The sequence below is a fragment of the Centropristis striata genome, chromosome 10 (assembly GCF_030273125.1).
Source record: "Centropristis striata isolate RG_2023a ecotype Rhode Island chromosome 10, C.striata_1.0, whole genome shotgun sequence".
NCBI classification, from domain to species: domain Eukaryota; kingdom Metazoa; phylum Chordata; class Actinopteri; order Perciformes; family Serranidae; genus Centropristis; species Centropristis striata.
The window spans coordinates 5,047,670-5,072,287 of NC_081526.1; the positions used below are offsets into that span (position 1 = coordinate 5,047,670).

Below are 24,618 nucleotides of genomic sequence, written 5' to 3' on the forward strand. Positions count from 1 at the left end.
GGCAAATATGTGTGAAAAAAGTTGCAGATTTACGAGAAAAAAGTGGGGAAAAAGCAACTTTTTTCTCCCAGATTCACCACTTTAAATCTCATAAATCTGCACATTTTTTTCTCCTAGATTTGTCACTTTAATCTCATTCACTTTTTTCTCAAGTTATTACCCCCCTCCCCCAGGTCCATATGTTTTTTTACACAGTCCACATTCTGGCAGTATGTAATATCCTCCAATATTCTCTAGGGCAGTAGTTCTCAACCTTTTTGAGTCGCGACCCCCAATTTAACATGCATGTTGTTTTAATCTAAGTCCTTTGCTATCAGTTTAAAGGTCCATTCTGACCTCCTGAGTGTGTAACGGTCAGCTTCAAGCCAGAGACTCCTTGGAAAGTAACAACTTGATACTTTGGGATTTGTCAGAAAAGACACAAAATTACCCAACAAAGAATCAAATTGACAACAAAATGACACAAAATGATCAAAAAAAGGCACAAAATGACCACAAAATGACAAAAAAATTACCACAAAAAGTCACAAATTGACAGAAAAAGACACAAAATGGCCCAAAAAAGAAACAATAAAATACACAAAATGACCAAAATAGGAAACAAAATGACCAAAAAAGACACAAACTGTCCACAAAATGGTCAAAAAAGGACACAAAATGACCAAAAAAGACACAAAATCGTCAAAAAAGGACACAAAATGACTAAAAAAGACACAAAATGACAAAAAAAAAGACACAAAATGACCAAAAAAGACACAAAATTACAACAAAAAAACCCCACAAAATGACACAAAAAAAATACATTAAATCACCAAAAAGACTAAAACACATTAACACATGAACACTTTAACACAGTGGAGACAGAGTTGACTTCTAAAATGATTTGGCGACCCCCAGAAATCATCTCGCGACCCCAATTGGGGTCGGGACCCCAAGGTTGAGAATAGCTGCTCTAGGGTTGAAATTTGGAATTTACAAGTATTTCAATGAGTGCCCTATTAAGGGTTAATAAAAATCTATTTGTCACAGTTTTGCTCTAGTCGCTGAGCAATTAGTCAACAAGTCAGGAATCTGTGGGTGTAGCCTATGCTGCATGTTTGGAAAGTACTTTCATAAATGGATAAGGACATGAATATTAAAACCATTCCAGATGCCGGGGCTTCCTGCACCTTACACGTACTTAACGGTTAAATGGGTTTGCATTTCATTTGCAGGCCCATTTAAAATGCAGTGTCTCTTGCGGTCCAACACCTGGTCTTATTAGTACAGCACACAAATCCACATTCTGCCATCTGCAGCAGTGATGTCAGCACCTCAGTGGGAAGCTATTCCCACCTCTGCGTCTCCCAGAATCAGTGACGTTAGACGGGGAAGAAAGAGGGCTGATGAAGAGGGGGATGAGCAGAAGGAGAGATAGAGGAGATGAGAGTCCCCGCCGTGTGGAGGGTTTGGTTCTGCTGGAAGTCAGCTCTCCCAGGAGAAACAGTCTCTGAGCAGCAGAGGTGGGGAGGATGGAGAGGGACCCCGGGCGGTGCTCTTCTGGAGGCTTCTGGCTAATTATGAGCCCAGCAAGGGACGAGCAGCTGTTAACATCCACCATCAGACTAATATCACATATTAGCATGAGGAATATTCACGTGACATCTCGGAAAAGAGAAGCAGTCGTAACATTTGATGGGTAAACTGACATTACACTGTAAAAAGGTCCCGTTGTTTTTACAGAAAAAACTGGCAGCTGTGGTTAGTAGAATATTTTTACCATCCTCTACACCAGGGGTCTCAAACTCAAATTACCTGGGGGCCGCTGGAGGCAGTATCAAAATGACCAAAAACAGACACAAAATGACAAAAAAAACACAAATTGTTTTTTTTAAAAGACACAAAATGACCCCAAAAGACGCAAAATGACAAAAAAACCCACAAAATTACTAAAAATAAATAAATAAATAAAAAAAAGACAATTAAAAAAAACAAAACACAAAATTACCAAAAAAAGGCACTATTTTTTTTTTTTAAAACACAAAATTATTTTTAAAAAAGACACAAAATTACCAAAAAATGAATTAAAGGGACCTTCCACACACAACACGGTAAAGTGCCATTCATATAAAACTCACATTAAACTTTCATATCAAGGTGAGGGCCACAAAATATCGTCACGAGGGCCACAATTGGCCCGCGGGCCGCGAGTTTGAGACCCATGCTCTACACTGTAAAAAAAGATAAACAATAGCTACTCAATAAAATTGAGGCAACAGATTGCACACAATATTATTTATTAAATCTAACTACGTTACAAGTTGAGTTAATAACAACTTCATTCAAACTTCTCTTGATTTAGAATTATATACACATAAAGATTATATTTAATGTGATCAAAATAAGTAGATTCTATCTCAAACATTTTCATATTAAAGTTACTTAAACAACTGCCTCAAAATCAAGGACGCATTTATATTTAATACATTTTATCAAATATATTCAGTAAAATGAAATGACTACAGAATCATTTATTACAGTGTACTGCTAATTTAACAGGATGGTGCTGCTTTTATACTAATTATTTATGCAAAATTTACATGCTGATATTGCTTATTGTGCATTGAATACTAGTGAAATAACATTCAGTTATTATTTATTGTACACTGAATACCAGTAAAATGTACAAGTTGTTCTGTAAAGTTTACATACTGTATTTTTTGCAGAATTATTCTGGTAACCACAGCTGCCATTTTTTTCTGTAAAAGCAGAAAACAGAATTTTTTTTTACAGTGTACTTATCGTGAAGTGAGGCAAGATATTCTTAACTTAAACCTCTGAAGTCCAGGAGGTTTTGGTTCAAATTTGTCAACTTCCTGTGCATTAATTTCTCTCTCTCTGTTTAGCATCTTTCAGTCTGTCCTTACATCACATGCATGGCTCCTTTTTCTCCACACAAACTTGGCTATCAGTCAGATTTTTCATTTTATTTTAATTAACAAAGTATAAAGCTGCCAGGAACCCAAAATACAAAGAAAAGACACAGGTGTACCAGTCATTAAAATGAACAAGAAATTGAAGAAAACAATGGTCTAATATTTTTTTCCATGTCTGTACATATTCAAAATATATAATTGGATTATTATTATTATTGATGCTTTTATGTCAGCAGCATTTTAATTGTCTGATAGGGCTCATTTTAACTTCTTGATATACTATTATGTGCTTTGTTTTTATTTTTTTAAAGGCATATCACTTTCAATTGTTCATGTTTTTTTATGTTCAATCTTAACCTGACAAGTAAGTAAAGCTGTCAGCTAAATAAAGTGGAGTAAAAAGTACAATATTTGCCTCAAAATGTAGTGAAATTCAAGTATAAAGTTACATAAATGGAAAAACTCAAGTAAAGTAACTCAAAATTGTACTTACGGTAAGTACAGTACTTGAGTAAATGTACTTTATTACATCCTTCCACTGTTCTGGGTAGCATTTAAATGTCTGCTTCAAATTATCTTGTGAATCGTATCTTTATATGCATATAAGATAAGAGAAGATAAGATAAGATAAGATAAGATAAGATAAGATAAGATAAGATAAGATAAGACTTTATAAAGTCATAACAGCTCTAGATATAGACATAGATATGGAAAAACAGAATAAACAATAAGACAAATACATACATTATATACATACATGTCTGCTTTTTGGCATTTATTATTAATATGTTATTTTTTGTGCTTGTTTGTTTTCCTGAAAGTACTTTGCATTTTTACAGATATTGCACATTATACATGAGCCTTAGTAATACTTCTGGTACTTTCATAAGCTAAAAGAGATTTAGCAGCTTTATGACTGAGGCATCAATCATCTCAGAGAATCACAAAAGATAACACTGTTACCTCTGGGTGGGCGTTTTAGATTTTAAAACAAAGTTTGAAATATCTCACTTTTTATCCAGGACTAATGTAGATATGAGAAGTATTATAGAAGTATTGTGCATTTATGTCTTTGTCTGTGTGTTGTTGCACTTTGTACTGGTTGCACACTGTATATAACCAGTGAAAGTTATGTTCTTTGGAGGTCAGTCTGTTGTTTTAATGCAACATCCATCGATTAAAATAAGTCCTTGTTTTTTTAAATCAATGCAGATGGATTTCCAACCGTAAACATTTTCAACCATGAGCGTTGCATTAGATTGATTTTTGTATTTACATCAGTAGGAAACAGTCTCTATGGAGCCCCTGTGGCCAAACACTAACTGTTGTTTGTGCAGTACAGTACAGGTCAACAAACTAGTGATGTCATCCTATTAGAGGACTCGTACCGACTCGTAATTTGATCAGAAGTCAGTTCAACGAGAGTTCACAGTATGTACTGGATCAGAAGAACAACATGAAATACTTCAATATACAAGGTCGCCCTTAGAGTTTAATTAATTTTGTTTTGGGGTTTATTTTCATTGTGATATGTTTGGAAGAGATTTATTAATAAAGTTTTGAAACTATAAACACTCTAGGGGTGTGACGAGATCTCGTGACAAGAGGTCTCGCGAGATTAAACTCAGTAAAAGTCTGATAAAAATCAGTCTCGCGAGATTTGTGAGTTATCCAAACTTCTATTTGTAACCTGTGGGGGTAGTAAAATGAAAAGAAGAAGAGGACAAGAAGGAGGAGAGGCAGCAAGCAGCCAGAATGACGTTGCAGGGTCCGGCTCGTTAAGAAGAGTAAGAACGAATCGAAGCGGCACAGTCCTGCTAACAGGCTAACAGTTAGCTCTGTAGCAGTACAGTGTGTATGTGCCTACAGGCTAACAGTTAGCTCTGTAGCAGTACAGTGTGTATGTGCTAACAGGCTAACAGTTAGCTCTGTAGCAGTACAGTGTGTATGTGCTAACAGGCTAACAGTTAGCTCTGTAGCAGTACAGTGTGTATGTGCTGCTGCTACAGGAGGTGTTCACTTAGCGATCTCTGTTTGTTTACAACAAGCACCGGGCACTCTGTGCTTAGTGATGCCAGTTAATTCAAGATCCCTATGTTTATGATAATTAGCCATGCTGCTTTGTTTTGATCAGCTGCTGATGTTGTGCAGTTAGCGACTGCGGTCACAGTTAAGTCTCCCTTCTTTAATCGTATGTGATCACGGTCGAAACTGTCGCTAAGCGATTACGAGACGATAGAAAACCATACGTCACCTCCGGAGTCTCATTAATCCCTCTGGGGGATTTTATTTTTTTATTTATCTTATTTTAATTTTTATAAATTTTAGTTTTAGTTTCAATTTGTGGAAGTTTATTAAAAGCTCATGCTTACATCATGCATGTAAAGAAAACATGAAAACATTTCAAAATGCATGTGCAACTCGGTTAAATAAAAGTCTGTTGGTCCAGTCATATATTTTTTGTCATTGTAATTTTCTTAAAATCTCGTCTCGTCTCGTTCTTGTGAACCCAATATCGTGTCTCGTCTCATGAGCTGAGAGTATCGTCACACCCCTAATACACTCAAGATAAATCACATTGTCACAATCATTTCATGGAAAGAGGTAAAAAAATATATTTAATTCCAACTTTATGTCCGGCCATGTATACATGTCTCATATTTCTTTATTATTTATCCTCATTAGAGTAATTGTTGAAAAAAATATCCTGTAATGCAACTAGCTGGTAATTGGTCATTTATTAATATCATAAATTACCAGCAGGTTGTTACCAAAAGGGAAATTTAGACACAGAAGTTAGTGCAGATACTTTAAATGTTCATGGTCGCCCATAAAGTTGGAATAAAATATTTTTTACCTCTTTCCTTGAACTTTCCATGAACCAACCACAATAAACAGAGGATTGTGTCTGAAAAAAATAATTATTCAAACTTTACCAGCAACCTTGTATCTATTGTTACTTTCTGTTGCCATGGCAGCAGCTTGTTGTTCTTCTCACCTTTCAGCATCTTTAACAAGGGTCAGACACTACACTTAGTATAAAGAAATGGGTTTTTTTTCTGTGAAAATACAGATATTAGGCCTTCACTTTATTCTCTGTTTAACTCTCCTGTTATGTTTGTTTCTCAGGAACAGAAATAATGTTCCCGGCTCAATTTGACTGAGCAGGAGCATGTTTAATCATACAAATCAGAAACCAAAAGAAATCCCCAAAACATTGTTTATATTTAATGAGTAACTCCATTACTAACAATTTCAATCAATATATTGCAGTGGTTTTTCTTAACCTCTCACAGATTATGGTCCAATGTGGATAATAAAAAAAGATGCAGTTTAAAATATAAAATACAATAGTTTTACAAGAAATTGATTTTTTAAAAATGTATTATACTTTTAGATTTTTTTTCTTTTCATGTAGTGATATTGATAAATTAACACGACACACAAATATGACAAATTAACCATTTTCATTTTATATATTGATAACAGTTACTAAATCAAGCAGAAGAAGTTTCATCCCGAAGAAATCATTTTAACCATTTTTAATTTATAAAAACATTTATCCTCCTTTAATTCCCCCGAACATACTGCTGGGCATTTTCTTGTCTGTCCAGTCTGTCAAGCCTTTAGGACCAGTTTTTCCCACAAGATTTTCTGAGACTATGATGGTGAGACCTGAACAAAATTAGGGGGCTCCGGGGAACATTTTTGCCCTAAAAGCCTAAATTTGGTGCCTTTCGTACATTCTAATGCCACTATTCCATCTTAATCATTGCATATTTTAATGAAGTACTGTAAAGTAGAATAAGGGTTCTACTATATTTTATTTAAGGCGTCATATTTTGACAGTCTTCTTGCAAATTCTCTGGTGGACTCTGCTAACACATCCATGTGCTCTTATTTTGAAAGCCACATGTGTTTGCTTTTATTTTGAAGGCGAGTCTTTCATCGTCTTACCATAACGCCTTATAGTGTGTTCAATTTACACTAAGAGTTTGAACTTAAAAGCCAGAACTTGGAGCTTGAAACGTCGAAAATTCTGACATTCGTGTAGACCTTGAACGCACCATTAGCCTCCTGACTCTCTATGTGCTGCAATGTAAATTAGTCTCACTATCAGGACCTTTAATCCTCTGTTTTTGACATATCCCCCCCCGTCCCTGGTGCCATCTACGCGCATGTGGTGGAGGACTTTAACAACCACATGACATCATCATCAAGGGGAAAAAAACAGGAAATTCACCCGCCTTGTGTCCTCTGTAGCTAAGAAATGATGTCCTGATTACAGGCATTGTGAGTTGTGTGACAACAGCCTGTTTGAGGCAGCAAAGGCCACAGTTTAGCAGCCCTCATCCCCAGGGGTTGGTGTAATTGTAGACGGTTACAGTTGAATACATCATACACAATGACTGACAGTCTTTGTGTATAGTGACAATCAATCTAATTTGCTGCCAAATGCTGGGAACCATTACAGCTCCCCAGAGTCTTATGAGGATTGTTGAATGTGAGGAAGTTCATGCTGTAACACAACATGTCACCGGATAAAACTCACTACTTATCCCTGAGCAGCTGTGGTGTTCAGGCGCTACAGTAAGCGGATATGGGTGATATATATGCAAATTAATTGAAATGATTGTCAGAAATTGTTAGAATGATGCTACACTGAGTATCGTGTAGAAAAGTGTCCAAGCTAGTACACTGAAAAAAGAGATTTTTTGGCCCTGTAATTATTATTTCAATCATCTATATAAATTCTACAAAGAAATACGAATTCAGTGCTTTTATGATAAGATAAGATAAGATAAGATAAGATAAGATAAGATAAGATAAGATAAGATAAGATAAGATAAAACTTTATTGATCCCTTGATCCCCTTCACTTTATTGAGTTTCCAGCAGCAAACAGGTTAAAAAGCACACAGTATCAAATACTATAAAATAGCAGTTTTTCATGTCGTGCATTACTTAGTGATTGTTTGTTATTATGTGTCCTCAGTTTTGTCTGTAAATTGAATCATTGGTTCGAAGTAATATTCACTAAACCAGTTCATTGGCTTCATTAGTTGATATTTCCAAGTAAAATGTAATTGAGGGACATCAGTGAATCTGCAATTTACTTGTGTATTTTCAGAAAAAAAATAAGTGGTTCTATTAAATAAATATTACTTAGAAACAGTCTGAGTGAAGATTACAAACACTTTCTGTGTGGGAAAATCAGTCCAATTTTTAGGGCTGGGTCATACGGACCAAAAATAATTTCCCAATATATTTAGGCTATATATCGATATATGATATATATATTTTTATCGCAAAGTGAGAGCAAATGTTCAGTCAAAGCCAAATATGACATGTCACAAGTAGTTTTATTGAAACTGTTTATTTAAGTGAACATAAATACTGTATAACAACAGGAGTACCTTTAAAAAAAAAAAAAAATCAAAGCTCCATAAAGTGCACATTTAAATAAAAACAATATCTTAAATAAAAATAGCCTATGAAATAAAATAGGCCAATCTTTTTCTGAAATAATAAAAAATAATAAAAAATAAATAAATAAAAAATTTATATAAAAAAATAAATATATTTATATGAGGAAAAAAATATATTAAAAATTGAACTATATTGATGTATATATTGACATTTAAAAATATGTTGATATGTTTTTTTATATTGACATATTGCCCAGCCCTACAAGGTAGAGCAGGTAACTTTACATGTTACAGATATTTTACAACGATAAAATCATTATTGTATGTTGCCAGGAGCAGTTAAACTCCTGCAAGTTGACTTTAGAATGACTGCAGTTGCTTTAATTTATAATGAGTTATTGTTCATGGTGTAGAGCCATTAAGCGTACAGTTTTCATTTTTAATTTGCATTGCTAAAAGATTCAACAAAGATGAGTGTACACATCTGGACAGCTGTTTACACAGGCTGCTGGAAAATGGTTTCCAAGCTGAAAAGAGAATGAAAGATAAACAAAACCTGGGTGCCTCATACTGTTATGTGACCAAGTGTTCTCTGAGGAGCAGAACAAATGCATGCTCAAAAATAGCAGCATGTAGGAGAGAACCGGGGCGAAAGTAACACTTTTTATTCCGATGCCATTTTACAAAACAAGCAAGTGACAACCACAACACACAGGTCTGAATGCTGGAATACAATGTCATTCATTTATATGCCAAACTAAGGATGGTGATAGTTGGTCTGCTGAAGAGAAAAGAAACCAATTACTGGTCAGATTGCCATTATAATGGATGAAGATCTTTTGGCCTTGTTATACTGACGCCTTGTCACGGCCCTCGCTGTGTGATGCAAAGGCGGCCTTTAGCATGTGTGTGTGTGTGTGTGTGTGTGTGTGTGATGTCCCTGGCTTTCCATTAGCTGTAATGATAGACGCTTAAATAACGTTATATAAAGCACAAAGTTCGGCTCAGGGCAGACATTTTTTCATCAAAAGTTACACAGTCTGGCTTCAAAAGGTCAGTCAGGCTGACTGGACCAACCTACTTGTTATATATACATATATATATATATATATATATATATATATATATATATATATATATAAATCAAACCTTTAATTTCCCCATGCTTTTGCATCAGTTTGAACCAGGCGGCAACCTCCTGGTCTGAGCAGGGAGGCAAACCAGGGAGTGCCTTAAGATGCATTCTACCAAAAATTCCAGCAGGGGGCGCTAAGTGTGGCTGCAAGAACATTTCTGTCCATTCATTTCAATGCAAAATGAGAAAACTTCTCACTTGATTTATTACCTCAGAATTTTTTTTTATGACAACACTATGGTCTCAATCACTAGTAAAAAATCTTCTTCAAGACAATCTGATGTTAATAGTGTAAATAATGGCCCCATTTAGAAGAAAATAGAAGATAAAGAATCGTATGATTTGGGGCGTGGCTACCTTTGATTGACAGGTCACTAACAAGGCGAGCCGTCATCAGGAGAGAAGCAGAACAATGCGTATCCACGGCAACGTGTCAATAAAGTTTAAAAAAGAAAAGGACTTCACTGGTTTGGTCTCATAATTTTGACCCTTTCACTGTATTTTCACATATTTCACACATAGCCAATAAATTTTGCGATCAACATTTGGTTTATAATGAAGAATTAAAGCAAAAAAAAAAACAATGTTTCTATTGCTACTTTTAGTATGAAGCTAAAGCACAAATAGGAAGGAGTTAGCTTAGCATAACATAAAGAATGCAAGCAGGGGGAGTGGCTAGCTTGAATATTCACTATATTGATTGAAAATTTAAAATGATGAATAGTTTTTGCAGGCTGTAAAAAGTCTCCCACATAGCTCATGCACAGCATTTATTCATTCATTCATTCATTCACACAAAATGACTAGGAAAAAAAGACACACAATGAGCATAAAAGACACAGAAGACACAAAATGACAAAAAAGAGACAAAATGACAAAAAAGAGACAAAATGACAAAAAAATACACAACAACAGACACAAAAAGACACAACAACAGACAAAAAAAGACACAAAAAGACACAAAATAACTAAAAATAGACACAACAACAGACACAATATGACCAAAAAAGACACAAAAAACTAAAAAAGACACAAAAAAGACACAAAATGACAAAAAAAGACACACAAAAATACATGAAAAGACATGAAAAGGATTCAAAAATGGACAAAATAATCCAAGACTCCATAGAGTTAAAGCAACAGAAAAAACAACGTTTCTATTGCTACTTTTACTATGAAGCTAAAGCACAAATAGGAAAGAGTTAGCTTAGCATAGCATAAAGAATGCAAGCAGGGGGAGTGGCTAGCTTGAATATTCACTATATTGATTGAAAATTCAAAATGATGAATAGTTTTTGCAGGCTGTAAAAAGTCTCCCACATCTCTCATGCACAGCATTTATTCATTTATTCATTCATATATTCATTAATACACATATAACTTTTTCACACATTACACTATAAAATCCTATTGCATTTGATTCATATGCCAAATCGTCCCTGCAGGCCTCTTCTCCACTTCAACTCTATTTGCATGTCTAAAGCAGCAGAGTCATTAAGAGGCAACCAACCACAGCGACTCAGTCTCAGCGCTGCCTGCCTCCCTGGAGCTGCTGCAGCAGCGTCAGCCTTTGGAGAAAGCGAATCACAGAGTCTCTACAGGTCCCCTATGGGAGGAGAAGAGAGCTCTTATTCTAACTCGGTGGAAAATGCCAGCACCCACAGGGGCACCGTTACACACAGCTGGGATAATAAGTATCACGGGGAGACCCGTGATCCACCAGCAAACTGAGACCAGAGCATGGATTTCTTCCCCTATTCACTGTTGCCACCGAGCTGACTCATCCCAAAAAGCCAATGAATCTCTTTCCTCGTGCTTTAGAAGGGCTATTTGAATGTCTGAATCAGTGTGCCATGTAATACAGGATGTGGTTTATAGGACCACAGGGGAAAGTGGAGGGGTGAAACAGTGCTGGAGCTATGAGATGCACTCTCTGGAAGGCAGGCTTGAATTGAAACACTTAGGCATACGATCCACCGGCACACAGGCTGCAGAAAGCTTTTCACTTTCATTTATTGTACTTTTTCTTCACCTCTTAACACACAAAGTCTCCCTGTTTGTTTCCCATTATATGTTAAAAGTCATCTTACTAAATTATAATATCATATTGGATGATCTGTGTCTATGAAATCAGGATCCAACTACAGATTCATCTCAATAAATTAGAATAAAATGGAAAATTCAATTTTCAGTAGTTCAAGTCAAATAGCTCTAACCGAGCTGCAACAATTATCGATTATTCAATTAATCGTCAACTATTTTGATAATCCAATAATTGGTTTGAGCAGTTTTTTTAAAGACAATAAGTCCAAAAAAATCTCTGATTTCAGCTTCTTCAATGTGAATATTTCTGGTTTCTTTGTTCCTTTATGATAATAAACTGAATATCTCTTTGGTTTGTGGACAAAACAAGAGATTTGAGGACGTCATCTTGTGGTTTGGGAAACACTTATTGATATTTTTCAACATTTTATGGACCAAACAACTAATATATTAATCGTTTAAATAATCGACAGATTAATCGAGACAGTGAATTTTAGGTCTTCATTAAACGTAAGCCATAATCATTATAATTAGAAGAAATTAAGTAAATTAAGACACGATTTGTTTCATTCTGTGTGTAATGCATCTATATAATGTGTTATTTCCACTTTTTTAATTGAATTACTGACATAAAATAAACTTTTCTATGATGTTCTAATTTATGGAGATGCACCTCTATGTTCCAAAAAAAATGTTTGCTATATTTTGTGTCTCCTCAGTTATATAATCTGTGCACATAATCAATAGGATGTATTATAAGCTGAATCATTAAATAATGAAATCACAATAATCAGAATATATAATAACAGTATCTCCTTATTTACACCCCTTTCCCTTAATTTCCCTTCCGGTGATATTCAGATTCCTCGTCCATTCCAATATATGGATTTAAAACTTTTTATAATCCTGAGTAGAAGCTATAATATGACATCTCATGTTTATTTCAAGCACAGTTTAAATAAACACAAATTATGCACTTAACCAACATGATTTATAGATTAAAATATTCCTTACACTTCCTCTTTTACTCACAGTCGGCCATGCTGGCTGAGGATGGGGGTGTGTGTCTGCTGCAGTCAGCTCTAGATGATGTGATTGGCTGATGCACATCAAATCAAATCAGTTTGTTTATTAGCTGGAGTCAGATGACAGTAAATAGAGCTAGACATCCTAGAAAAGTCATGGACGGGGATCGAAATGGGTTAAGAACTTTCTTTATAGATAGATAGATAGATAGATAGATAGATAGATAGATAGATAGATAGATAGATAGATAGATAGATAGATAGATAGATAGATAGATAGATAGATAGATAGATAGATAGATAGATAGATAGATTACTTTATTCATCCCCGATGGCAACAATGCTATGGTGACTAGACGGTATATAATTGTAATAATAGTACAGTATATAGTATATAATATGTAATAATAAATAAATAGTAACAATATAAAATAAAATAAAATAATTATAAATAATTAAAATAATTATAAATAATTATAAATAAAATAATATGATATATAATATATAATAATAATAATAATAATAATAGTAATAATAAATAAGGATATGTATAGGATTATGAATCAAAATGATTTAACTGCTAACACAGTCGTCATAATAACATGATTAAAAGACTTAAGTAGACTTTTTTTTTTTTTTTTAAGTAGTGTGTGGATCATCCAGTGACATGAATTCCCATTGTAACACAGTCAAATCAGCAAGGGATTGCAGGAGCTCAAGCCAAGGATTACATTTGTCACAGTAAAATTGTACTACTAGTGTTAATTTAAAGGCACGAACAGAATACTTGGAGCAAGTGAGAGGCATAACTGCGTTGTGAATTTCACTTCTAGACACATTAACACAAAGCCTCTGCTTTATTAAGCGTAACCCGTATTTCCATGGAAGAGAAAAAAAATGTACGCCTCACTAACACAAAAGCGTTGAGTTGCCGGAGGCCCACCTACCATCCGTTTCCTCTCTCTCTCTCTCTTTACTCTCTCTCTCTCCAGCATCCACTTTAATAAGTTAGCATGAATAGCTGTGACCGAATATAATGCCCGAGACCTGCTAGCAGACTATAAATGTAGCCCTAATGGCTAAAGCATTATTATTTGGTGCAGACGGAGCTGCAGTGAGTGTGTTGCTGCAGGAACGTGGAGGTGGAGGAAGGCAGGAGGCAAGAGGATGAAGAGCTCTCTCTCCATTAGCTGATTGAATTGAAACCCAGTTCTGTGGGCTGGGAATTGTTCGCCTCACATCAAACACAACTGAGATGTAAACACCTCTGTTAGTGGGTTCAAAAAAGTGTCATATGAAAGCATTGTCCCACCCACAAGGTGACAGCACCGCCCAGCAGAGACACACAGGTAGTCTGTTATAGAAGTGGTGGTAACGCTTTATAATAAGGTCCTTAATAACCATTAATTAACAAGTAATAAGGCATTACTTGTTAAATGTTTGCTTTATTTTGTGTCTCCTCAGTTATATAATCTGTGCACATAATCAATAGGATGTATTATAAGCTGAATCATTAAATAATGAAATCACAATAATCATAATATATAAAAACAGTATCTCCTTATTTACACCCCTTTTCCTTAATTTCCCTTCCTGTGATATTCAGATTCCTCGTCCATTCCAATGGATGGATTTAAAACTTTTTTAATCCTGAGTAGAAGCCATAATATGACATCTCATGTTTATTTCAAGCACAGTTCAAGTAAACACAAATTATGCACATAACCAACATGATTTATAGATTAAAATATTCCTTACACTTCCTCCTTTCCTCACAGTCGACAGTAATAAACAAGTAATAAGGCATTGTTCTCGCTTTAGATCCGGTAGTTGCAAAAAGCATAGTTAACTTATAGTTAACTTATAATAGATGAGCAATAAAGTATATTTTAATATCAATAGGCAAACAAAATAAGATTAATAAAGGCATGGCAAAGACATAATGGGTGGGTTATGGGTGTTTGTAATGCTATTATGAACAATTATAAGATACTCATGAGGCTTTTATTAATGTTCTTACGCATTTGTTAACAAGTTTCTTATAAGTGCTCATAAATCTCTTATAGCCTGCTATTAGCTGTATTATAATGCCATTGTTAACACTTATATAGGCTTATAAACACACAATAATGTTAATAAGCATCTTGTAAGGACTTACAAGGGCCTTATTACTTGTTAATTAATGGTTATTACAAGGACCTTAATATAAAGCGTTACCGAAGTGGTTGCTCTAGTACAGGGATGGGCAACTTAAATGCTGCAGGGGGCCGCAATGTTTCATGTTCACTAGCACAGGGCCACATATAGGAGCGTGCACTTAACCAGATGTGATGAAACTGCATTTTTAAATATGTTTACAGTGCAGTAACTTAACATATTTCATGCATTTCATGCAAATGCATGTATAACAGTATAAATAGGAATACAAAAGGTTTGAAGCAAATAAAAAATAACCACTTACTGTGAATTATTTTCTTTTTTTTTTCACGGCGGCCCCCGGGCCTCCAGTTGCCCATCTGGAGGCCCTAATATTAATACATATTAGAGAATAATATGGCCATAAATGACAGAAAAACAACATATTATGGGATGTTCAAAAATGACCCCCTAAAAAAAAAAGTCATACTATAGTATGTCGATTTTTGTCAGAAATGGTCAAATTTTAAAAATGCCTAAAAATGCTTAAAATGGGTCAATTATAGTCTGTTCATACATATTAGACCATAAAAACACCATATTATGGGATGTCAAAAGATGCCCCCCCCCCCTTGAAAAAACTGTCACACTATAGCATGTCAGTTTTTGTCAATTTCTAAAAAATGCTAAAAATGGATCTATTATAGTCTGTTGATACATATTAGAGCATAATATGGCCATAAATGACAAAAAAAACACCATATTATGGGATATCCCCTCAAAAAAAAGTCATACTATAGCATGGATGGGCAACTTAAATGCTGCAGGGGGCCACACTTTTTCATGTTCACTACCACAGGGCCACATATAGGAGCGTGCACTTAACCAGGTATGATGAAACTGCAGTTTTAAATATGTTTACAGTGCAGTAACTTAACATATTTCATGCTCAAAATGCATGTATGACAGTATAAAAAGGAATACAAAAGGTTTGAAGCAAATAAAAAATAACCACTTACTGTGATTTCTTTTTTTCGGTGCAAGAACAGCAGACAAACATTAATTTCAAGAAGTAATTTTGTGCATTTTTACACTGCACTTTTAAGATTTCATGCTCAAATGCATAGTTGTACTGAGGGCCACTTAAAGTGAGGCTGCGGGCCGTATGTGGCCCCCGGGCCTCCTGTTGCCCATCCCTGCTCTAGTACATTTCTCAGTCCCGGTGTTGTTTTATATCATCCGCCTGGTGTTTTCCGTGAGCCAGAGTGAAGGCCTAATGGAGCATGGCGTGCTGGAGTAGCTGGCCGGCTGTCTTAGACAACACGTCTCACATTAGGATCCAACATTTACCCAAGTGCAATGTCAGATTTAATAAATGATATATATACTTGTTCTGGCTCCATTGCGGAGAGTGGTGTGAGAAGAGGGAGGAAGATGAGAGGTTTTATGAACCATAAGTGTTCCTTTTCTTCCTAACCAGGTCATCAGCCAAGATGTTTCTGCACGGAGAGTTGAGAGAAGGGATGTGAGAAATGGAGGACAGGTGCAGAGTGAAGCACACAGTGTAGTACACGATGAAAGATGCATGTTTTTATCGTGGTAAAACATGCCCGGTTTGGACAGAGACATGAGCAGTGGCGGTTCTAGACCAGTTTTACTGTGGGGGGCCAAGGAGGGGCCAGTGTTTGATGTTTAAGCATTCAAAATCTTTATTTTAGCTTATTTAAACATCTTATTTAAGTACATTTTTGGAAGATACAAATACATTGATTTAAATAATGAGACTCACCAACAATTACAGGGGTTTTTTTTGTATGACAATGACATTTCTCATTTCTGTGCACAATCGCTTTTTTTTATTTTGAAAGTGCAGTAAAAACAAAGCAGACCAAAAAAAGACACGAAATGACTAAAAAAAGACACAAAATGACCAAAAAAAGACACAAAACAACTGAAAAAGACACAACAATAGACACCAATGACAAAAAAAGACACAAAATGACAAAAAAAGATACAAAATAACAAAAAAAAAGACTAAACATCAGACACAAAATGACCAAAAAAACCCACAAAAAGACACAAAATAACTGAAAAAGACACAACAACAGACACCAATGACAAAAAAAGACTCAAAATGACAAAAATAGATACAAAATAACTAAAAAAAAGACTAAACAACAGACACAAAATGACAAAAAAAACACACAAAAAGACACAAATGACAAAAAAAAGACACAAAATGACTCACAAAGACACATGAAGACATGAAAAGGATTAAAAAATGGACAAAATAATCAGGACTAAAAACACTCTTGTTTACTGCAGCGTACTCTTAACTTTAACACTTATCTGCTCTACTCTACTGCCCTTACTTTTTAAGTACGCAATGTTTGGCTTGTGCTTTTTATTATTTTATCTCTTTTCTTATCCTGCTGTATCTTATTTTATCTTATTTGTATTTTTATTCCTATTTCCCTGTTTTAATTGACTGTTTTTACTGTTTTCAATTGTGTCTTGCTGTTTTAATGTGTATGTAAAGCACTTTGAATTACCTTGTGTTGAAATGTGCTATACAAATAATAACCTGGTCTCACAGAAATCCGTGAAATAGCCACGGATTTCGCTTAACTCAAAATCCGTGGAATAGCCACGGAATCACTCAAATTTCCGTGAAACTGACACGGATTTCGCTACAATGCAAGTTAATGACAGTCATATCCCGTGGCTATTCCATGGATATTTGTTCCAATTGGTTTGTTCCAAGTCACGTGACTTTCAAGGTCCCGGCGGTCAGAACAAAAAACATGGCGGACAGTTCTCAAAAAATCAATATTTTGACTTAGTTTCTGCATAAAAATGGATTTTGATCACATTTCTAGTGACAAATATATGTTTTATTTTCTAAATATTCACTCAGTGAATGTACATAATCACTTTGTGGTGAAGATCTCGCCAGAAAAATATGACTGTCATTAACTAGCATTGTAGCGAAATCCGTGTCAGTTTCACGGAAATTTGAGTGATTCCGTGGCTATTCCACGGATTTTGAGTTAAGCGAAATCTGTGGCTATTTCACGGATTTCTGTGAGACCAGGTTGGTATGTAAAGCACTTTGAATTACCTTGTGTTGAAATGTGCTATACAAATAAACTTGCCTTGCCTTGCCTGTGTAGAACTGCCACTGGACATGAGACAGGCATTTTACAAACCACAAAGCCTTGTTTGGTGTCATTAACAGTTTCCCTAATCTGACACAGAATGCATCTGTTTGTGGAGGAGGCATGATGATTTGAAGGGGACACCGAGCCTCGTTAGAGCGAGGTGGGAAATGCGGCCCACACGCGCGACTTGATGAAGTCAGACAGAGATTTTAAATGAGAGAGCAGCCGTCAGCGTTACAGGAGCTTAAACCTCTGAAAGATGCTGAAAAGAGACAGAAATGAATGCATAGGAAGTTGACAAATTTGGACCAAAATCTCCTGAACTTCAGTCTGTCCTTACATCACATGCATGGCTCCTTTTTCTCCACACAAACGTGGCTATCAGTCAGATTTTTTATTTTATTTTAATTATCAAAGTATAAAAGCTGCCAGGAACCAAAAATACAAACAAAAGACACAGGTTTCTATGGAAATGTACCATTTTTTAACCATTTATACACACAAAAACAGCAGAAAAAATAATAAATAATAAAACTACAAAACAGTCTGTTTCCACGTAAATTAAAAATAGTAATAGTTTTCATTGTAGAAAGAAAATTCACATTTTAAAAATGGTCTAGAAACATAAATGCACACTGTGAAAGCTCCTATGATTGCACTTTCAACTGGCTTTCTCAGCTTGTCTACATATCATATATAAATAAAGTTATTACTGTGAATTAAACATGTATATTTTCAATAAATAGGTGGACTCCAGAGGGTAAAGAGAAATGCAAACAACCACATGAAAATGCAATAAAAATATTCCTTCCACATCCCTGTATCCAGTCAAGGAGAAAAGTTAACAGTGTAACCTTAGTTTGCCCTGTGTTTGCCTGCTAAATGTTTCAGCTGACACGGTAATTATGCACTTTGCGCGTGTTACCAGGAGTTTGACAAACCCCCGCTCGCTTGCCACACGTTTTGTTGTTATTGCAGCTTCTCCAGCATCTGCATTTCAAACACCTGCCACCTTTCACAGATAACCAACCCCCGCATGATCCCTGTCAATGGCCCTGGCTGCTCTGCCTCACAAGTGGCTTAATATTTAGTCTAATCATAGAGATCATTCACATTTTTTTGAGCCTTTTAGATTTTCTAGGATTAGGAAAATAATTAGCAGCGTGTATAGCCGACAGGGGATCACTTACATATCGCTCTTTAGATGGAGTTTTAGCTTCAGAGGTTAAAATGTCATGGAGCTTGATGCTGAATTTGTTTGACAAATGTTACCAGAGTGCAGGCTTAGTGTTTGCAACCCCAGAATCATACTCAGAGTAGAGGGAGCCCAGGATATGCCCGTGCATTAATGAGCATATATTTGATATATTTAGGACATCTTCTTGATGTTGAGCTGCAGCCCTGTTTGCACAATCCACATCTGAGCTGTCTCAGGCAGTTATAGTCCCTATCTAAATTGTCAGCTTCTCTTTATGTCCATCTACTTCTCTGTGATTAGTGAAGACTTAATGAGGGAAATCAACATGGGAGGATGATGGGTTTTAACTCAGTTCATCAGTGGATGAAAAGCCTTTCATTTATTTTACATGATATGTACATAAATTAGACCATGTACTATACCTGCACTGCAAAACAAGCTCTGAATAATGATCAGTCTATATAATGACTCTCTAATTAGTTCGCCATATAAACATTTCTTAAACCTCTGAAGTCCAGGAGATTTTGGTTCATATTTGTCAACTTCCTATGCATTAATTTCTGTCTGTTTAGCATCTTTCAGTCTGTTGTTACATCACATGCATGGCTCCTTTTTCTCCACACAAACTTGGCTATCAGTCAGATTTTTCACTTTATTTTAATTTTAAAAAAGTATAAAGCTGCCAGGAACCCAAAATACAAACAAAAGCAAATAGCCACGGATTCGCTTAACTCAAAAATCCGTGGAATAGCCACGGAATCACTCAAATTTCCGTGAAACTGACACGGATTTCGTTACAATGCAAGTTAATGACAGTCATATCCCGTGGCTATTCCAACATACAAAGTGATTATGTACATTCTCTGAGTGAATATTTAGAAAATAAAACATATATTTCTCGCTAGAAATGTGATCAAAATCCATTTTTATGCTGAAACTAAGTCAAAATATTGATTTTTTCACTAAAAATGAGAGAACTATCCGCCATGTTTTTTGTTCCGACCACCAGGACCTTGAAAGTCACGTGACTTGGAACAAACCAATAGGAAAAAATATCCATGGAATAGCCACGGGATATGACTGTCTATTTGCATGTAGATTAAAAATAGCAATAGTTTTCATTGTAGAAAGAAAATTCACATTTTAAAAATGGTCTAGAAACATAAATGTCACACTGTGAAAGTTCCTATGATTGAACTTTAACTGGCTTTCTCAGCTTGTCTACATATCATATATAAATAAAGTTATTGCTGTAAATAAAACATGTCTATTTTCAATAAATAGATGGACTCCAGAGGGTTAAAGGGACAGTTCACTCTCAAATCAAAAATACATGGTAACGCTTTATATTAAGGTCCTTGTAATAACCATTAATTAACAAGTAATAAGGCCCTTGTAAGTCCTTACAAGATGCTTATTGACATTACTGTGTGTTTATAAGCCTATATAAGTGTTAATAATGGCATTATAATACAGCTAATAGCAGGCTATAAGAGATGTATAATAAGAACATTAATAAAAGCCTCATGAGTATCTTATAATTCTTCATAATAGCATTACAAACACCCATAACCCACCCATTATGTCTTTGCCATGCCTTTATTAATCTTTTGTTTGCTTATTGATATTAAAATATACTTTATTGCTCATCTATTATAAGTTAACTATGCACTTGTTAACAGTTAACTATGCTTTTTGCAGCTAAAAGGATCTAAAGTGAGAACAATACCTTATTACTTGTTAATTAATGGTTATTAAGGACCTTAATATAAAGCGTTACCAAATACATATTTTTCTCTTACCTGTAATACTATTTATTAAGATTGGTTTGGTTTGGGTTGAAGATATATAGATAAATAGAGATGTCTACCTTCTTCTTCTTCAATATACGCTATTCGAACTAAACTGTATCTGAAACTATTGGGAACTTTTTTCCTTTGAGTGCAGCTCCAACTTGAAACTGCTGACAACAAGGTCTGTGGATTATCTCCACAAACAAGTCATGACTTCTGGAAAGAGAGAGATTGCTGTCCAGTTTAAAATGTTTGTGGGATTTTTCAGGCACTTGGAGCACCAGAAGCCAAGTGATATCGATCCATTATATTGGGAGAAAGCTCAACTCACACTAAACAATCTGGATTGATAAACAGCACTACAGGTAACTGGGAGAAATCTGTTTTCACTTCAGGGGTGAACTGTTCTTTTAAATTCTTTCAGTCCTGTAGAAAATACTCTCTAAAAAAGGATTCAGGAGGTTAGTGAGTATGACTTAAAAACAGGAGCTTTTTCAGCATAAAAAATACAATTTGTTACATGTCCATTGTTTTATTAAGTTGATAACTTATTTCAAGTTGAAAAGTTGAAAATGAAGAAAGATGTCTTAACTCAGAAATATATTGATTTTGGATCAGCATTTCTGCCTTCACTTAACAAGGAAAAGTATTAAGGTAATGAAACTTAACCAGCTTCACTTTAAAGTCTAACATGATTTTACTAAAGTTTTTGAAAATATTTTTTTTAATTTTGCAGCATGCATTCAGCATTTCAATGCATTTTTAATGCAATCTTTTGTGTTAAATGGTTTTGTGTGTTTTTTGTAATTTTTTTGTGTGTTTTTTGTATTTTTTTGTGTGTTTTTTGCATTTTTTGTGCATTTTTGTGTCATTTTTATGTGTGTTTTTTATATGTAATTTTGTAAATTTTTTGTGGTCATATAGGTGAGGTTGTACTGAAAACAATGATACCAACGTGGCAGGGTAAACATTTTTTAAGTGGTTTATACAGGCAGAATGAAAAGGAGTCCAAAACCAACAGAATAGCCCCAGACTCCAAAGGCTTAATATTGTATTACACTATGTCTGACTTAAGTGAAATAAGTTACTTATAATCAATAAAATTGAGGTAACAATTTGCATGGATTTTTTTTTTAGTAGAAAGAAAGTAAAATAAAGGAGTTACAGCAACTTAAATAGAGTAATTTGACCACTTATTAACACTAAAACTTTGATATAAAAATTGAGTTGGTTCAATATAATTAAACTTGTAGGGGACAAAACAAATCATGTTGGTTGTACTTGACTATTTGAGTTAGTTCAGCTATAAAAGTCTCATTGTAAATACTCAATAATGTCTTAGTTGGAATTACTTAAAAAGATAAATGCAAATTGTTACAACATTTTTTTTAAGTTGAGCCAGTGCAATTTTTTTAGAGTGCAGTTTGGTAAATACTAAGAATTCATGCCTAAACTTGCAAAAATCATTTTAATGAGGCTGTTTCAGTTGGATTTGACCTCAATGATGGGTCAAGTATGCAGCAGATTTAGCTCATTTGTTATGTGTAATATTTTGTGTAGGTGAGTTTTTCTGGGTTGCCATGGGGACTGACAGGTGTTTCAAGAAAAAAAAAAAAGAGCTTCTATAAACTCTAAACTATAAAAATCAGGTTTTATTAATTAGGAGGATAAAGGCCATGGACATGTAGGTATATTTAAGCACAAGAAGCCATAAGGTGGAGGTTGGAAAGATGCGTATGCAGATAATTAATTAGGTGATGGTCTCTGGGTCGAACTTAGTCATCTCAGCTTGGACTGAATGTAGTCAGGCAGTGGCCCCTATGGGCTACCATCTGTAAAACAAAGCTGGTGCTGCTCTGCAAAGCCATACTGTATTTTTCTGTTGTTGTAGGAGCTGACAAGTCAGACTCCCTCATTGCGTTGCACGGCAGAATACAAATGGGTTTCTGTATACTGTGCTGCAGATAATGAGTGACTCAGGGAAACATGCTGCAGGTCATGTGTGAAGACACTCTGGCACGCACAGGCGCACGTACACACATATGCACACACACACACACACACACACACACATATGCATGCCCAGGCGCAAAATAACAAGCATAAACACACACATCTGACAGATGGAGCCTTCCTGCAGCTGCTCGTCTAGGAAGCTCGCTGACTACTGACCACTTAGTTGCTCGTTTGACTTGATTTTAGCCCTTTTAACTCTTGCAGGAGCAGTTGGAGGGATGCAGTCGGAGTTGTGCACGGATCGTTGTTGTGTCTGTGGGTGACGGAGGGGGACGGGGGGCGCTCTGCTCCTCTCTGCTCCTCTCTGCTCCTCTCTGCTCTGTGCAGGACGCAGGAGACAGTCAGTCGCTCTCCAAGGTGCTGAAAGTCGGAGCGCTCCCTGCTCAGTCTCAGCCTGCTGACGATGAACGCGACCTCTGCCGAGAAATCAAACAATGACTGGCTCCAATTGGTTTAATTTTTCATACTCCAACTTCTACCCCATCTGGATTTTTTTATTTCCCATGGATGTACACGCGCACGCAACAAGACTGACTGCAGCTTTCTAACATTCACCTGCGTCGCTGGGAAATATTGAATTGACTCCGGATTCTCAGGGAACGCTACAGAGGATTTTTCTAGCTGGTTTTTCTGTCTCTCTCTCTCTCTCTCTCCCTCTCTCTCTCTCTCTCTCTCTCTCTCCGTACCGCATGCCTCTGGACGTGAACTGTTTGTCTCAAAAAGGTGAGTCCGATGAGGATAATCATGAAGCAGACCTACTTTTACGCGGATACCGTTTTCTTTCCACTGGAAAGGGGGAATCATATCTCCCAAAGGCTGGTCTTTAATTGCTTTTAAACCCATCATCACGACCGGGAGGGAGGATTATAGTGTCTTGTGGAGTCTGGTGATTTTTTTTTTTTTTTTTTTTTTACCCTGTGGATAAAGTGAAGTTTCCAATAGGCTATAGGCGACTGTCTTTAATCTGCTCTATGTGTTGGGCTTCACACTAAGTGGATATCAAGCTATTTCAACGCGGTGAGTTTGCCCTGTCGTGTAATATATACATCCCTGTTGTCACTGGCATTTCGATTGATCTGTCAAGACACGCAGCACTTAGAAAGCAAACGATTCCAAGCCGAGGGGGGATATTTATTTCCAGTTATACATATATATATATTGCTTAACTGTATTCATTCTGCTCTGTTGTGTCTCCCCTCCTCTTCTGGAGGAGTGATGCATTTGGGGTTAAATCATTGCGCATTTATTTCGGGACATTTGCATGTTACATGGGTGATTTAGTAAAGAGCAGGTTACTGTATAAGTCCGGATCCGGAGCAGTGATTAGTATAATCAATGAGCTTTAATGTGGAATAGACCAAAAGCTACCTGTTGTCTCTCTGTTCTTATGGAGTTTGTACACAGATATGTTGTGTTTTTATTGAATGTAGAGACCGAGGAGCCCACTCCACCCACTTCACATAGTGCATGCTTTAACCTTTCTCTTGAACGTTCACCCATTGTTGAGATTTTGCACAAATAGAATAATTTGAATCTAAAACACCCCCCACGCCACCACCACCACCACCACCACCTCCACCTCCACCTCCACCAGCGCACATACAGTCTGCACGCTTCTATGTGTTATTTTCCTCTCAGAGATAATGGCATCAGCCTGTTGAGTGAGCTGCATTAGGGAGTCCCATTTGTCTCTGGAGATAGAATAATAGGCCTAATTAAAGAAACTTCAATGACCCCCTCTAATGGCACTAGTACACAATATGCAAAA

General features: G+C 35.8%; 1 protein-coding gene across 1 annotated transcript in view; it reads left to right on the forward strand.

The window, feature by feature from the left end:
- The first annotated feature begins 23,749 nt into the window (after positions 1-23,749).
- The window catches only part of vwc2l (von Willebrand factor C domain containing 2 like), a 53,184-nt gene continuing 52,315 nt past the window's right edge, over positions 23,750-24,618 (forward strand). The window contains exon 1 of the mRNA XM_059343154.1: positions 23,750-23,867. The gene's annotated coding sequence lies outside the window, so the exon portion shown is untranslated. The remainder of the gene's footprint in view (positions 23,868-24,618) is intronic.